We start from the raw sequence: 17,345 nt of genomic DNA on the forward strand, positions 1-17,345 counted from the left end.
TTTGGGTGTGTTTGCAAGTGTTTAACAGTGTTTGGATGTGTTTGCAATTGTTTAACAGTGTTTAAGTGTTCTTGCAACTGTTTAACAGTGTTTGGGTATGTTTGCAAGTGTTTAACGGTGTCTAGGTGTCTTTGAAAGTGTTTAACATAGTTTGGGAGTGTTTGAAAGAGCTTAACACTATTTGGGTGTGTTTGCAAGTGTTTAAGAATGTTTAGGTGTGTCTGCAAATGATTAACAACTTTTGGGTGTGTTTGCAAGTGTTTAACAGTGTTTGGTGTGTTTGAAAATGTTTAACAGTGTTCGGGTGTATTTGCAATTGTATAAGACTGATTGGTTGTGTCTGAAAATGTCTAATAGCGTTAAATTGTGTTTGCAAGTGTTTGGTAATGTTTGAAAGTGTCTAATAATTTTCGGGTGTGTTTGCAAATGTTTAACAGTGTTTGGTTGTGTTTGAAAGAGTTTTACAATCATTGGCTGTGTTTGGATGTGTACCAATGTTTGGGTGTGTTTGAAAGTGTTTAACAAATGTTACGGTGTGTTTGAATGTGTTTACCAGTGTTCGGGTGTGCTTGAAACTCTGTATCAGTGCTTCGTTGTGTTTGAAAGTGCCTAAGAGTGTTCGGGTGTTTACAAGTTTTTAACAGTGTTTGGGTGTGCTTGCAAGTGTCTAATTGTGTTTGGGTGTGTTTGCAAATATTTAAAAATGTTCGTGTGCGTTTGCAAGTGTTTAAAATTGTTCGGGTGTTTTTGCAAGTGTCTTAAAGTGGTTTGGTTTGTTTGCAAGTGTTTAACTTTTTTGGGTGTGTTTTCAGATGTTTAACAGTGTTTGGGTGCGTTTGCAAGTGTTTAACAATGTTCGGGTGCGTTTGCAAATGTTTAAAAGTGTTCGGGTGTTTTTGCAAGTGTCTTAAAGGAGTTTGGTTTTTTTGCAGTGTTTACAGATGTTTAGCAGTGTTTGTGTGTGTTTGCATGTGTTTATCAGTGTTCGGGTGTGTTTTCAAGTGTTTAAGTGTGTTTGGGTGTGTTTGCAAGTTTTAACAGTGTTTGGGTCTGTTTGCAAGTGTTAGCAGTGTTTGGGTGTGTGTTGCAATATTTTAACAGTGTTTGGTTGCGTTTGCGATTGTTTAACTGTGTTTGGGTGCGTTTGGAAGTGTTTAACAGTGTTTGGTTATGTTTGCAAGTGTTTAACAGTGTTTGGATGTGTTTGCAATTGTTTAAAATTGTTTGGGTGTGTTTGAAAATGCTTAAGAGTGTTTGGGATTGTTTGCAAGTGGTCAACAGTGTTTAGGTGTGTTTGCAAATTTTTAACAGTGTATGGGTGTTTGCAAGTGTTTAACAGTGTTTTGGTGTGTTTGAAATTGTTTATTAGTCTTTGGGTGTTTTTGAAAGTGTTTAACATTGTTTGCGTGTGTTTGAAAGTGTTTAACAGTGTTTGGGATGTTTGAAATTATTTAACATATTTGGGTGTGTCTGCAAGTGTTTAACAGTGTTTGGGATGTTTGAAAGTGTTTAACAGTGTTTGGGTGTGTTTGCAAGTGTTTAAAGATGGTTGGGTGTGTTTGCAAATGTTTAACATTGTTTGGATGTGTTTGCATGTGTTTAACAGTGTTTGGGTGTGTTTGAAAATGTTTAACAGTGTTTGGGTGTGTCTGAAAGTGTTTAAGTGTATTTGGTTGTGTTTGAAAGTGTTTAACCGTGCTCCGGTGTGCTTGCAAGTCTTTACCAGTGTTTGACTGAGTTTCCAAGTTTTTAACGGTGCTTGGGTGTGTAGAAATTTCTAATAGTGTTTAGGCGTGTTTGCAAGTGTTTACCAGGTTTTGTGTGTGTTAGCAAATGTTTTACAGTGTTTCAGTGTGTTTGCAAGTGTTTACCAGTGTTTGGGTGTGTTTGAAATTGTTTACCAATGTTTGGGTGTGTTTGCAAATGTTAAGAGTGTTGTTTGTGTTTGAAGGTGTCTAATAGTGTTTGGATGTGTTTGCAAGTGTTTACTTGTGTTTGGGTGTGTTTAAAATTGTCTACCAGTGTTTCGGTGTGGTTTCAAGTGTCTAATTGTGTTCGGGTGTGTTTGGAAGTTTCAACAGTGTTTGGGTGTGTTTGCATGTGTTTAAGAGTGTTTGGTTGTGTTTGCATGTGTTAGAGAATGTTCGGGTGTGTTCGTAAGTGTTTAACCGTGTTCCGGTTTGTTTGCAAGTCTTTACCAGAGGTTGAGAGTGTTTCCAAGTTTTTAACGGTGTTTGGGTGTGTTTGAAATTTTTTAAAATGTTTATTTGTGTTTGCAAGTGTTTACCAGTGTTTGGGTGTGTTTGCAAGTGTTTACACGTGTTTGGGTGTGTTTGCAAATGTTTAACAGTGCTTGGTTGTGTTTCAAAATGTTTAACATTGTTTGGGTGTGCTTGAAAGTGTTTAACAGTGTTTGGTTTTGATTGAAGTTGTTTAACAGTGTTTGGGTATGTTGGCATGTGTTTAACAGTGTTTGGGAGAGTTTGAAAACGTTTCACAGTGTTTGGGTGTGTGTGTGTGTGTGCAAGTGTTTAATAATGTTTTGGTGTGTTTGCAAGTGTTTACCAGTGTTAGGGGACGTTTCAAAATGTTTAACACAGTCTGGTTGTGTTTGCATGTGTCTAATAGTGTTCGAGTATGTTTGCTACAGTTTAACAGTGCTTGGTTTTGTTTGCAAGTATTTAACAGTGCTTGGGTGTGTTTGAATGTGTTTTCCACTGTTTTGTGTGTTTGAAAATGTTTAACAGTGTTTGGTTATGTATGAAAAAGTCTAATAGGATTTTGGAGTGTTTGCAAATGTTTAAAAGTGTTTGGGTGTGTTTGAAAGTGTTTACCAATGTTTTGGTGTGTTTTCATTTGGCTAATAGTGTTCGGGAGTGTTTGCAATTGTTTAACAGTGTTTGGTTGTGTTTGAAATTGTCTAATATTTTTTGGGTGTGTTTTCAAGTGTTTAACAGTGTTTCGTTTTGTTTGAAAGTATCTAAGAATGTTTGGGTATGTTTGCAAGTGTTTAACAGTGTTTGGGTGTGTTTGAAAGTGTTTAACAGTCTTTGCGTTTGTTTGCAAATTTTATAACAGTTTTCGGTTGTGTTTGAAAGTGTTTAATAATGTTCGGGTGTGTTTGCAAGTGCTTAACAATGTTTGGGTAAGTTTGAAGGTGTCAAATGTTTACCAGTTTTTGGGTGTGTCTGCAAGTGTTTAACATTGTTTGGGTGTGTTTGCAAGTGTTTAACAGCGTTTGGGTGAGTTTACAAGTGTTTACCAGTGTCTGTATGTGTTTGCAAGTGTTATGCAGTTTATGGGTGTGTCTGCAAGTGTTTACCAGTGTTTGGGTGTGTTAGCAAGGGTTTGCCAGTGTTTGGGTGTGTTTGCAAACGTTTAACAGCGTTTGGGCAAGTTTACAAGTGTTTACCAGTGTCTGTGTGTGTTTGCAAGTGTTATGCAGAGTTTGGGTGTCTTTGCAATTGTTTACCAGTGTCTGGGTGTGTTTGCAAGTGTTTGCCAGTGTTTGGGTTTGTTTAAATGTTTTTTAGAATGTTTGGGTATGTTTGCAAGCTTTTACCAGTGTTTGGGTGTGTTTGCAAATGTTTAACACTGTTTGTTTATTCTTGAAAGTGTCTAATAGTGTTCGGGTGTGTTTAAAAGTGTATAATATTGTTTGGGTATGTTTGCAAGAGTTTAAGAGTGTTTGGGTGTGTTTGCAAGTTTTTAACAGTGCTCGGGTGCATTTGCAAGTGTTTAACAGTGCTTGGGTGTGTTTGAAAATGTTTACCAGTGCTTGGGTGTGCTTGACATTGTTTGCCAGTGTTTGGTGTGTTTGAAAGTGTTTATCTGTGTTTGGGAATATTTTAAATTTTTACCAGTGTTTGGAAGTGTTTAAAAGTGTTTACCAGTGTTTGGGTGTGTTTGAAAATGTTTACCAGTGCTTGGGTGTGTTTGACAATGTGTACCAGTGTTTGGGTGTGTTTGAAAGTGTTTATCAGTGTTTGGAATTGTTTGAAAATCTTTACCAGTGTTTGGAAGTGTTTCTAATTGTTTACCAGTGTTTGGGTGTGTTTGAATGTTTTTACCAGTGTTTGGGTTTTTGAAAGTGTTTGCCAGTGTTTGGGTGTGTTTGAAAGTGTTTACCAGTGTTTTTGTGTGTTTGACAATGTTTACCAGTGTTTGGGTGTGTCAAAGTGTTTACCAGTGTTTGGGTGTGTTTGAAATTCTTTACCAGTGTTAGGGTGTGGTTGAAAGTGTTTATCATGTGTTTGGGAGTGTTTGAAAGTGTTAGCAGTGTTTGGGTGTGTTTTAAATTGTTTACTAGTGTTTGGGTGTGTTTGAAATTGTTTACAGGTGTTTGGGAGTGTTTGAAAGTGTAAAAAAGTGTTTGGGAGAGTTTGAAATTGTTTACCAGTTTTTGGGTGTGTTTGAATGTGTCTACCAGTGATAGGGTGTGTTTAAAAGTTTTTACCAGCGTTTGGGTGTGTTTGAAAGTACTTGGCAGTTGTATGAGAAAGTTCGAAGTGTTTACCAATGTTTGAGTGTGTTTGAAAGTGTTTACCATTGTTTGGCTGTGTTTGAAAATGTTTAACAATGTTTAGGTTTGTTTGAAATTGTTTACCAGTGTTTGGTTGTGTTTGAAAGTGTCTGATAATTTTCGGGTGTGTTTAAAAGTGTTTAACAGTGTCCAAGTGTGTTTGCAAGTGTTTAAGTGTTCAGGTGTGTTTGCAAGTGTTTAACAGTGTTTGGATGTGTTTGCAAGTTTTTAACAGTGTTTGGGTGTTTGCAAATGTTCTACAGTGTTTGGGTGTGTTTGCAAGTGTTTAACAGTGTTTGGGTATGTTTGAATGTGTATAATAGTATTCGGGTGTGTTTGCAAGTTTTTAACAGTGCTCGGGTGTAGTTGCAAGTGTTTAACTGTGTTTGGATGTGTTTGCAAGTGTTTAACAGTTTTTGGGTGCGTTTGCAAGTGTTTAACAATGTTCTGGTGTTTTTGCATGTGTTTAAGTGTACGGGTGTGTTTGCATGTGTTTAATAGTGTTCGGGTGTGTTTCAAAGTGTTTAACAGTGTTTGGGTGTGCTTGAAAGTGTTTAACACTGTTTGGTTTTGTTTCTATTTGTCTAATAGTGTTCTGGTGAGTATGCACGTTTTTAGCAGTGTTCGGGTGTGTTTGCAAGTGTTTAACAGTGTTTGGGTGTGTTTGCATGTTCATAACAGTTTTTGGATGTGTTTGCAAGTGATATCAGTGTTTGGGAGTGTTTGCAAGTGTTTAACAGTGTTTGGTTCTGTTTGCAAGTTTTAACAGTGTTAGGGTGTGTTTGAATGTGTCTAATAATGTTCGGGTGTGTTTGCAATTCTTTAACAGTGTTCGGGTGTATTTGCAAGTGTTTAACAGTGTTTGGGTGTTTTTTTCAATTTTCAACTGTGTTTTGGTGTGTTTGCAAGTGTTTACCAGAGCTTGGCTGTGTTTGCAAGTGTTTACCAGTGTTTGAGTGTGCTTGCAAGTGTTTAACAGTGTACGGGTGAGTTTGCAAGTGTTTAACAGTGCTCGGGTGTGTTTGAAAGTCTTTAACAATGTTTGGGAATGTTTGCAAGTGTTGAACAGTGTTTGGTTGTGTTTGCAAGTGTTTAACAGTGTTCGGGTGTGTTTGAAAGTGTCTAATAGTGTTCGGGTGTGTTTGCAAGTGTTTAACAGGTTTTGAGTGTGTTTGCAATTATTTAACAGTGTTTGGGTGTGTTTGCAAGTGTTTAATAGTTTTTGCGTGTGTTTGCAAGTGTTTAACAGTGTTTGGGTGGTTTGCAACTCTTTCACTGTGTTCGGGTGTGTCTGCACGTGTTTAACAATGTTTTTTGTGTTTTTGCAAGTGTTTAACAATGTTTTTGTGTGTTTGCTAGTGTTTAACAATGTTTGTTTGTGTTTGAAATTATCTAATAATGTTCGGGTGTGTTTGCAAATGTTTAACAGTGTTTGGGTGTGTTTGGAAGTGTCTAATATTGTTCGTGTGTGTTTGCAATTTTTTAACAGAGTTTGGTTGTGTTTGAATGTGTCTAATTGTGTTCGAGTGAGTTTGCAAGCTTTTAACAGTGTTTGGTATTGTTTGAAATTGTCTAATGGTGTTCGGGTGCGTTTGTAATTGTTTAACAGTGTTTGGTTGTGTTTGAAATTGTCTAATAGTGTTCGGTTGTGTTTGCAAGTGTTTAACAGTGTTTGGGAGTGTTTGAATGTGTTTACCAGAGTTGGGTGTGTTTGAAATTGTTTAGCAGTATTTCGATGTGTTTGAAATTGTTTACATGTGCTTGGGTGTGTTCGAAATTTGTTACCAGTGTTTGGGTGTGTTTGAAAGTACTTGCCAGTTGTTTGGGAAAGTTTGAAAGTGTTTACAAATGTTTGAGTGTGTTTGAAAGTGTTTACCATTGTTTGGCTGTGTTTGAAAATGTTTAACAATGTTTAGGTTTGTTTGAAAGTGTTTACCAGTGTTTGGGTGTGTTTGAAATTGTTTACCAGTGTTTCTGTGTGTTTGAAATCGTTTACCACTGTTTGGGAGTGTGTGAATATGTTTACCAGTGTTTTGGTGTGTTTGAAAGTGTTTACCAGTGTTTGGGTGTGTTTGAAATTGTTTACCAGTGTTTGGGTGTGTTTGAAATTGTTTACCAGCGTTTCGGTGTGTTTGAAATCGTTTACCACTGTTTGGGAGTGTTTGAATATGTTTCCCAGTTTTTGGGTGTGTTTGAAAGTGTTTACTATGGTTTGGGAGTGTTTGAAAGTGTTTACCAGTGTTTGGGTGTGTTTGAATGTGTTTACCTGTGTTTTGTGTGAATATCCAAAATATAACCTGTGAAATATATCGTAACTAGCGACTTGTGCACCAAATGCTGCAAACTAATTCCTTTAGAAGCTTCAATAATGAATTTTTATATTTATTTTACATGACCATCTAAACTGTAGCCTGTACAATAGTGTAATTCTTAAACGAACGCAGAACTCCGACTGACTCACTGACTCCCACTTACTCCGGATTACTCACTGAACCTGTCTTACTGACTCCGAGTAAGTCACTGGTTCCAACTGACTCACTAAACCCGACTGAGTCCTTACCTACGATTGTCACTAAATCCGACTCACTCTCTGACTCCGATTAACTCACTGGCACCGACAAACTCACTCGCTACCACTGACTCACTGGCTACGACTGACTTGCCCCGACTACTCAGACTTACAAAAATGATATTCATTAATCATACAATCCATGAATATCCTAACTAACCTGTGCAATAACTCAAACTATACAAGCGGCCATGACCAAACCATCAAAAACATTATTACTTGATTTCCACAGAGCCTGAATATCGAACCTAAATTCTGTGCAATAAATCTTCACAAAGCATAAATGCGGCGATGACCTAACAATGGAAAAGTCAAATAAATTACAGAGACCATGAATATCCAAAATATAACCTGTGAAACAGATGCTAACTAGTGCCTTGTGCACCAAATGCTGAAAACTAAGTTCATTAGAAGATTCAATAATAATTTTTATATTTATTTTGCATGACTATCTAAACTATAACCTGTACAATACTATAATTCTTAAAAAAGTATACATGAGGCCACGACCAAACAACCGAAAACTATATTCCATGAATTATAGATACCATGATAAATATATCAAGCGTGGAGTAATACTTAAAGTAGGACTATTCAAAAGACCAGGAACAAATAATCAAAATGTCCTTCCATTATATACGGTGCAAATTGATATCGAAAATATAACGTTTAGAATAATTTTCAACAACACATTCATGCAGCCACTACAAACAATCGAAAAAAAAATCTTTTACTAATTTTTTTACAGATTGCATGAACACCGAAAGCATTATAACATGTACAATACACCCAAAGAAATACACTATACATGGCACAAGGATAAAAAAAACCGAAATATACAGTTTCATTAAATAAAGCATGAATGTCAAAAAAAGTATAACCTGTGGAATAATTATAAACAAAATACGCCTATAAATTCGACCAGCATGATCTTTCATTAATTGCAGAGTGTATGAATATCGAAATTATTATCACCTATGGAATAAGATTAACAAAGTATACAAGCGGAAACGACGAAACAATACTGTAATATTATGACTTTTACAGAGTGTATGAATATCGAAAATATTATAACGTGTGGAATAATCCTTACCAAAGAATAAAAGCGGCCATGACAGAATATAAGATGGCATTTAATTAAATTCAGTGTATGAATGCAAAAAATACACCGTGTTCCGCTTATAAGTATAATAAAAGAAATAGTTATAATTTCATAACAATGCATGCAAATGGGTTAAGATTGGTACCATTGTAAAGAGGAAATTGGGAAGTTTTAATCCATTGTTGTTACTTATTTTTAGAAGACTCACGCATGCGCAGATCATTAAATAAGAGAATTCGTATCGTATCTTTAGTCAGTCAGCATGTGGACGCCACAGCAGAAAGCCTTTTGTGTGCTGTCATTAGCAGAACATAGATCCATAATTCGTGTACAGCGCTTGTTTCGCCGTCAGTACAATCTTAGACCGAGGGAAGCTGTACCGACGTACGTCTCAATAATGAAATGGGATAGGCAGCTCAGAGAAACAGGAAGTTTGTTGTCTAATGCAGGTAAACATTCCAAGCGTAAAGTGTCTGACGAAAATGTCGAACGCATTCGCGAGGCATTTCAGAGAAGCCCGCGGAAATCCATTCGACAGGCTAGTGTGCAGTTGAACATCCCACCAACAACAGTGCATACAGTGCTCCATAAAAGATTGCGTTTGCGAGCGTACAAGCTGCAACTTCATCAGATGATTACGCCGAATGATAAACTGGAACGAAAACGCTTTGCAGAAACAATGTTGGATAAAGTGGACGATGACGACACATTTCTAACTCGAGTCTGTTTCTCAGATGAGGCAACCTTCCACGTCAGTGGAAAAGTAAACCGACACAATTGTCGCATCTGGGGGTCGGAAAATCCAAGTGTCGTAATTGAACACCAACGGGATTCCCCTAAATGGAATGTTTGGTGTGGGATCATGCGTGACAGAATCATTGGTCCCTATTTCTTTGCTGAAAAGACAGTCACTGCAAACACGTACCTGGATATGTTGCAACTGTATGCTGTGCCACAACTCCCAGATGGAGCAATTTTCCAGCAAGATGGGGCTCCACCACACTTTGCCAACATGGTTCGCACATTCTTAGACGAACAATTCCCTGCAAGATGGATCGGAAGAGGATCACCGTACATCACATGGCCTGCCAGATCACCAGATCTAACACCACCTGATTTTTTCCTGTGGGGGTTTGTTAAGGACCAGGTCTACAGGACGCCAGTACGTGATTTGGCAGACTTACAAGAAAGAATTTATGCTGCTGTCAACAATGTTACACCACAGATGCTTCATAACACTTGGGTCGAGGTTGAATACCGGTTGGATATTTCCCGTGCCACCAATGGAAGCCATGTTGAGGTTTATGGAACATAAGGTAACAAAAATTCCCAGTTTTCATTCTTTGTAGCAGTTGGTTTCAACTATATACTTGTATTAATTCAGAAGTTATAGCTATTTCTTTTGTTATACTTATAAGCGGAACACTCACACTATTAACATGTGCAATATTAAATCCTGACAAAACAAATACACGGCCGGGGACAGTTCAGTGGTTCACCAGCTCTGGTACATTCTGTTTCTCTAACTATTTACAAGTCTAGTAACTTCAGACAATTTTTTCATTAGTCACATGATCTCTTTCACACAGTCAGCTGATTGAGTTCATTTGTTTATAGTGATTGGTAGGTATTGTTATTTCAGGTTAGAAGGCTAAATTGTTTGTGTTTTGGTTTTCATATATCTTTTCGGTTGAAATTCCATCAATTCAAAGCAAATTAACTATACTCCATATGATTAATGAATATAAGGATATATTAGTCGGTGATTTTTCAAGCATATAAACAAAAAATGATAAAGTAAACAATGGACGAACAATTATGTAATGTGTGAGGCTATGGAACTGATACCTCAGAACAAAGATTATGCACACGTTAGGGGTACTTACTGGCCCAACATTAAGAAAGCAACTCTGATAAGTACCAATTCAGGTTCACAGTATCATAATATGACCATATTATGTAGCTAATGAGTATACTGCCGACATGAATGCCACTTATGACTTGATGAAAAATTCGCTATTTTTTTCCTCCAGTTTTACATTTCATCTATTCATAAATTAGTGTCGTTTTATATTTAATTTGTAGGCTAAAATTGACAATGTCGGAAGAACTGTCAGTGGAGGACGAAAGCTAGCAAAAATTACTGCAGTTGATGAATTGGTATTACATTAGGAAAAAATTCTGCTAGTATTGCTGGTCTAGAACAGAAAATGAGGTGACATTGGAAAATAATCAACATCCCGATTTGTAGAGCAATTTGTATTTGAAGTTTTGCTGATAAGCCATGGCTTCTATTTGTTTCTCTTGTTATGGCAGGTCCCACTATATTTAACTCTCCAACCTTTTCAGCACTTTACCTAAACTGTTCATTATATTAAAACAATGCTTCCCTAGAGGAATAATAATTGTTTCTTTTCGATATAGTTTTAGCTCTTCTCACAACTTCATCGTTTCAGTCGGAATCACTAAACCACATAAGTTATATTAAAAAAAATAATTACAATATTTTGTTTCGATTATCTGAGAAAGGTTGTCACTGGTAACTGATAATGTAGAAATCACCGGTCTTTGAAGTCTTGTAGGAATATTCCTCTTGAATACTAGTATAATCAACTAGATTTTCATTTCGAGAAACAGAATCACTTATGAACTGGTGAAATCGACCACTATTACTAGTCTGTGAACTGGTAACTACTACTTTACCCTTGCAGTTTTCTAGAAACACAGATTTGTAAAATAAACTAATATTACTACTGTACAGACCAGTGGCGGCTCGTGACGTAAAAAGTGCATGAAGCAGTGTTACGTCGACTTGTAATTTTATAACAAAAATCATGTATAGGCCTATGTATATTAAATGCCGGTATATTTAAAATACGTGACTTTTATGATGACGTTAATAATAATGTAATCATAAATTAACGGTAATATTAATACATAATTAATCATACCAATTTTTAAGACAAGTTCAATCCTTGTGTTCTTAGCAGGGTATCAGTAACATCGTCGTGGAAACGCTGATTTTTCATAATTGTGTGCACGATTTGCTTCTGCATGCAAATATTTGCGAGTGACGAGAGCCTTTCTTGTGACATGGAACTACGCAAATACAGCAGTTTTTAATACGATTCATGGAAGAAAAACTTCTTTTCGCGGTCAAACTTGTTAATAAACAGCCCTAAATCGTTAAATCACACGCGATAACACGCTAGAAATTGCACTTCACACATAATCTCTGTATTCCTCATCTTTCACTGTTGCTACCTCTCGTCACTGGAACTCTCTGCGGCCTGAAGTCAAGGGCTGCCGAACATTGAAATCTTTCAAATCCAAGTTAGAAAATTATCTTATGACGAGTTGCCAAACTAACTTACTATTGTGACAAGTGTTGTATTGCATATTTCCACGAGTAGAAATGGGTAAAGTCGATCAATGGGTGTATAATCGATCATTTGCGATTATTATTGAAAATTATATATTATCTCAGTTACTTGTTAAAATTTTGTTATGCTGACGTCATTGCCTGTCATTGCAAATGTAAGCGAGAGGGATAACAAAAAGCCTGCGCATGCCAACAATGGGAACATAGTGTGATTACCGTTGAAGTGAAAATTGTTATTCTCAACTTTTTCTCCTAAACGAAAACAAAGTCTTACAAACTCTAAATTATCGTCAGCAGTGAAAGGAGACAGGAAGTATACGTAAGTACTTTTGGTTGAGATTGTACCACAGTCTACTATATACAGTCACGAAGCTTGGGATGATTTTTTGGAAAAACTCGCGATAGTTGCTAGCCGCTGGGAGCGCTATGAGTACTAGGAACAATAGACTGTGCCACTGCCATCGTGATCTAATACAGGCCGTAAAGCAGACCATGTACCTCGCTTAACCCGATCACAAAGGGCTGCGTTTCAACCATATAAATTAGTTTGAATCCTTAAACAGTAACATGTGTTGCTCTAAAATGTAGTGTAATTCCATTAATAAAATTTAAAACAATGATTATGAGACACTTCAGACATAATTCACTTGCGAGTAATATTTTTGCTGTGAAAATTACGTTGTTCGTATGTGTAATACCTGCCTTTATTTCGATTAAATATTGCGAAATTCTTGTATACATTCATTTATGCACGATTCAATAATTTTCAATTGCACCGCACGGATATTTAGATATTTTGAAATTATAGTTACCACTTGCCATTTCTGTCTAAATTTAGTGATCTCCAATGCCTTGCCATTCATATGAAAATTATAGGTTATGTTTACTATATTTAACATATTCCTAAATTCGCAATCATACATTATAATTAAGCATAATGTCATGTATGATACCCCGGACATTCAATTTGTCTGTATTTTTATACTACAATTGAGTACTGAATTATTGTATTTATCTACTACTTAAGAGACGAAGTAACAAAATTGTACGTACACTAATTACATAGGAGTGCTATGGTAAATGTTTTGCCTAAAATTAAGGAAGGTAGATGTGCTAAATTGAAATCACAATATAAATTCTTTTTTATTAAACCTCAAAATAGCTTCCATTCTAAACTTGAAATATTGACGCGAACAGATTATATTAACATGTAAAATTCTCTGCACATTAAAATAACACAGTTTTGTAATTATTTCTGCAACATATTATGCAACAAGAAGTAAACGGAACTTATGGACACATTACACTAAATAAAGCTTAGCAATGATACGCAATAAAGTTATAATATAATATTTCACTGAGCTCCATACTCTGAAATAGAAAACCCGAACAAACATTACGGCCTGGCCTAGATCGAAAAGCTATGTAAACTGTGAAATGTTCGTTATCGGTTGTAATAAATGTAAATGGCTAAAATACAATAATCTGAATAATGTTATGGGACAAGGAGATGTTTGTAGTACTATAAATTGTAAGAAAAAATGGGTTAGAGTTATCCTTCTTCCGAAAGTTCCAGGAAGGTGAGTTTATAGAATATAATATATATTTTATGAAAGTAATATATAAACCTTATGTATTTCATATTTCAATAGTGGAAGGAAGGTGTTAATTTTTTCAAAAGAACACGATATGGAAAGTACAATACATTTTATGGTCTGCTAGGGAAAGAGTCTGTGATGAGGCGATAGTAGCCATCCTGGTGGTGAGCAACTATCTATGGATGCATATTTCAACTCTCTATGTTTGCTTATTTAGTAAGTATTAAGCTTCGTGACTGTATATACTAGACTGTGATTGTATCCTGAAATAATAGTTTTGCAATTCGTAAATGTTAGTATTGAAACTTATTATTTATAAAAACTTGTACCTTTGCAGGGTTAAGTCGATCATGCCACCGACCTACTCGAAGCAGATAGGACCAGCAGGAAGAATAAATTTTTTCACCGACATACCTCAAACTAGCACTTATAAACAGAAAAGTGTCATAGTATAGCTTATATTGATGGGATAGTGAGGAAAGAGGAAGACGAATTTATCGTGAATTTCTTGCATAAGAGAAGCACTGCAAAAGGAACGTATTTTGTATACCCCTCTGTACCTGACGATGGGAACAACGTAGTCTCTAAAGTGACATGAGGAGGGGAAGATTTCAAATAACATCTGATATAAACCTAAGCAATGTTGAATTGCATTTTAGATTATATTTCAATGTACATTTTGATTTATTTATTTATTTATTTATTTATTTATTTATTTATTTATTTATTTATTTATTTATTTATTTATTTATTTATTCATTTATTTAGTTACTTATTCATTTATTTATTTATTTAGTTATTTATTTATTTATTTAATCAGGTTGATACGTGAAGTATTAATTTTTTATGTTTTATAAATTGGCAATCATAGCCACGTTTGTACAGTGGAGACCTATAGGCCTAATTGTATCGAATTGTATGATCACAGTAACAAAATATACACTATATAGTCCTATAGACTTATATAATAGATTATTATTGTTTTCTACACCCCTTATAACAAATAAAATACATGTAATACACTTAATTTTTTTTTAAACATAAATAGTGATCGACTTCACTTCGCAATATTTTAAAATCGATCTTAAACTAAAAATTCAATGGTGATCGACTTTACCTTCGATCACAAGTAACATAAAAAAAAAATCACACTTTGGTAAATTGTAATTCACATCTTGTAATGTGATTTCATAAGTGAAGGATATGACGACAAAGTACTATTTTCTGAGGAACTTCGCTCCATTGCATAACCTCAATATCATTAAAAATTGCAAAATTTTGATCGACTTTACCCTTATTCACATTTTTTTTATGCTCTAGTGATATTTAACTTCTTTCATCTTTTCGTTTTCATAGGGGAAAGGCCCCTATATTGAACCATTTAGCCTTTAACACTAAATTGTGGCAATAATCTCAAATCAAAGTTATCAGGAAAATTTGCATTACATTTCCAGACTCTTTGGCTATACATAGCCTCAACACAATTGTTAGTTAATGTTGTCATTATTTAAATAAAAAAATAAAACGAAGAAGGTGCGAAATGGTCCAAATTAGGAACATGGTCCTTAAATTGGACCAGCCTTACCTTAAAATGAACCACATCATCTTAAATTCAGAAACATTTTTACTAATATAAAATATAAGTATTTTTGTCCTATACTTAAAGCAATTATTTAATTTGCAACAAAAGTTCAAAAGAAGTTTGTGATTATAATGTCAATTTCTTTGAAAACTGGAGTTTTTAGATAATAATAAAAAAACACTTTCTTTTTAGAACATTTTCCGTTTAGCACTAATGTTTACACATTTTTAGTGAAGCCATATCCTACATTTCATGCACTGGATCATAGGCCTATCCATCATTTCCGACAATTCACACATTTTGTAGTACCAATTCTTGTCTTCATTTTCTGGTTGACCATATTGGAGCTTTCTCTTTAACGGTTTATTTCTTGGTGTCGATGTAGGCCTACCTGCTACTTTCTTGTTTTGTTTTTCCTACAACTCATTCTTGTATGGACTGCTTGTGACGATTGCAACCGACGTGGTTTTTTTGTTTCCTTCTTGTGGTAAGTTCACGAATAGCAGCTATTTCAGCAATAGTGTTAGGCCTACGCCTAGTCATATTTGGAGATTTTTATGGACAGTGAGGATTGGCCGTAGAAATGTCTTCAGAAGTGTAAGGCCTACTCGATTGAAAAGAGGAAACTGAATTTTGTGAAGGTGAGTTTGGAACACTTGTGTTAGGATCATTCTCATGGTTGATAGCAGTAGGAGCGAATTCGCTGTTTCTGTCGAGTGCCCAAATTCCAGTTTTCGCAAATCCACTCGTTGCATTTACCACTGTAGAAGCTTTATCATAAGCTTCTCCTATTAAAGCGGACACCTGAACTGAGTTATATTTCAAGATGGGTTACTTCGAAGCCATTTGTCTGCAGCCTGATTGTGGTATGATGACAAGGGCTTGAAGAAAGACACGTCACATGATTGAAGCCTGTGCGCTGTAGTGTGTGCCGGCAAAGAAAGCATTACAACTCTATTTTCCCGAGCAAGAATGATAGCTTCTACATTCTTGGTGTGGGTGGAATTGTCATCAAGTATAAATAACACTTTGTTATTAGTGCTGGGCTTCACTATGGCGATGACACGTTGTAACAACTTAAGAAATAACTTGCTAGTAATCCATCCACTTTCAGAACATGTGCATATTGCACCTGGTGGTGCACTGGTGTTCAGTTCATTCTTAAATGTCAGCCTTTTGAAGATCAACATGGGAAGAACGTAAGTCCCTGTTACAATCATGCAACACACACAGGTTGTGTTGGTGCCTCTTTCACCACTCGTCACGTATATCTATTTGCACGAGATATTCATAGTTGGAAGCTCCTAAAACAAAACAAGGTTTCCTAAATTGGACCAGTTCAATATAGGGTTCAAGCGCTGGTTCAAATTACGGGCAAAGCCATTTCAGATTATTTAGTAACTGTGAAACACGGAAACGTGTTGATTGAAAAAGTTTATGCATGGATATTGTTGCTGTGTAACTACTTCACAACATGCAATAGATTAAGATTACCACAGTCTTACCTGATTTGTCGTACAAGCTTAACTAGGAGAGTCAAATATTACATCAGAAGCACCATAATCACACAACACTTATTACAGCTGAAACCATTGCTCCGAACGCAAGGTCAACTGTACCCAGTATTCACTGCGCTACACAGTACTCGTCTGCTTGAATTGTGGTGCACTCTGTCGAACAGTTTGGGAAATAACCGAGTGTTTCAATTTAAGACACGGTTCAATATAGGGACCTTTCCCCTACTTCCCCATGCTGGTATACATTCAATGCGACCTTTATGCACACTCGCTCACGAAGTCGCGCCAAATTTAACTTTCTATATAGGTTACAGCAGTACCTACAACGCTAACACCATAACCAAGTTTTAGAATTCCTCTTACATTATATTTTCACTTTTCTCAAGACTCGTACTTGCTTCTTTAGCAAAACAGTTATGAAAATTACAAACATATTCATTTAGTATAGGTTTTCTATGGGCGAAATTAATTTTACGCTTTCAAATTTCTGTAATTTTCATTGTTAGAGTTGACTACTGCGGAACGTTGTGAATTCGTTTCCTCTACTATTTCACGTCTGTCCAAAGCAATGCTATTAACTGTTGTTGTGGGGCTTGTTGCCATGGTAACCATAGCTGAATGAAACACTAACAGGAGAAAATTGAGCTCACTTCACCAGTCACAATGCAAGAAGTGGATTCCCCGCCGCCATGTTCTTCTTCAGCGCGGCTCCATTTTTTAACTTACATAAACATAAATATCATAAAATTAGTCCAAACAAACGGAAATGATCTCATGCATGAACAGCGAGACTATAACGTGTGGAATAATTCCCAACAAGGCAGATCTATACATGCCACAAGGATCCAACAATTGAAAATAAACATTCACTAATTACAGAATCCACTAATATCGAAAATATTATAAACTGTGAAATAATTCTTAACCAAGTACAAAAGAGGCCATGCCTAAACAGTCGATAACTATGTTCCATAACTTACAGAGTGCAGTAATGACGAAAATATTATAACGTGTGGAATAATTCTTCATAAACAAAGCCTATAAAAACGCCCATAGAACGAACAGTCTAAAAT

At 35.8% G+C, this 17,345-nt stretch overlaps 1 protein-coding gene across 1 annotated transcript in view; it reads left to right on the top strand.

The window, feature by feature from the left end:
- The window catches only part of LOC138696340 (DNA polymerase alpha catalytic subunit-like), a 575,659-nt gene that overhangs the window by 463,230 nt on the left and 95,084 nt on the right, over positions 1-17,345 (top strand). The gene's annotated exons all lie outside the window — the stretch shown is intronic.

The sequence above is a fragment of the Periplaneta americana genome, chromosome 3 (assembly GCF_040183065.1).
Source record: "Periplaneta americana isolate PAMFEO1 chromosome 3, P.americana_PAMFEO1_priV1, whole genome shotgun sequence".
Lineage (NCBI taxonomy): Eukaryota > Metazoa > Arthropoda > Insecta > Blattodea > Blattidae > Periplaneta > Periplaneta americana.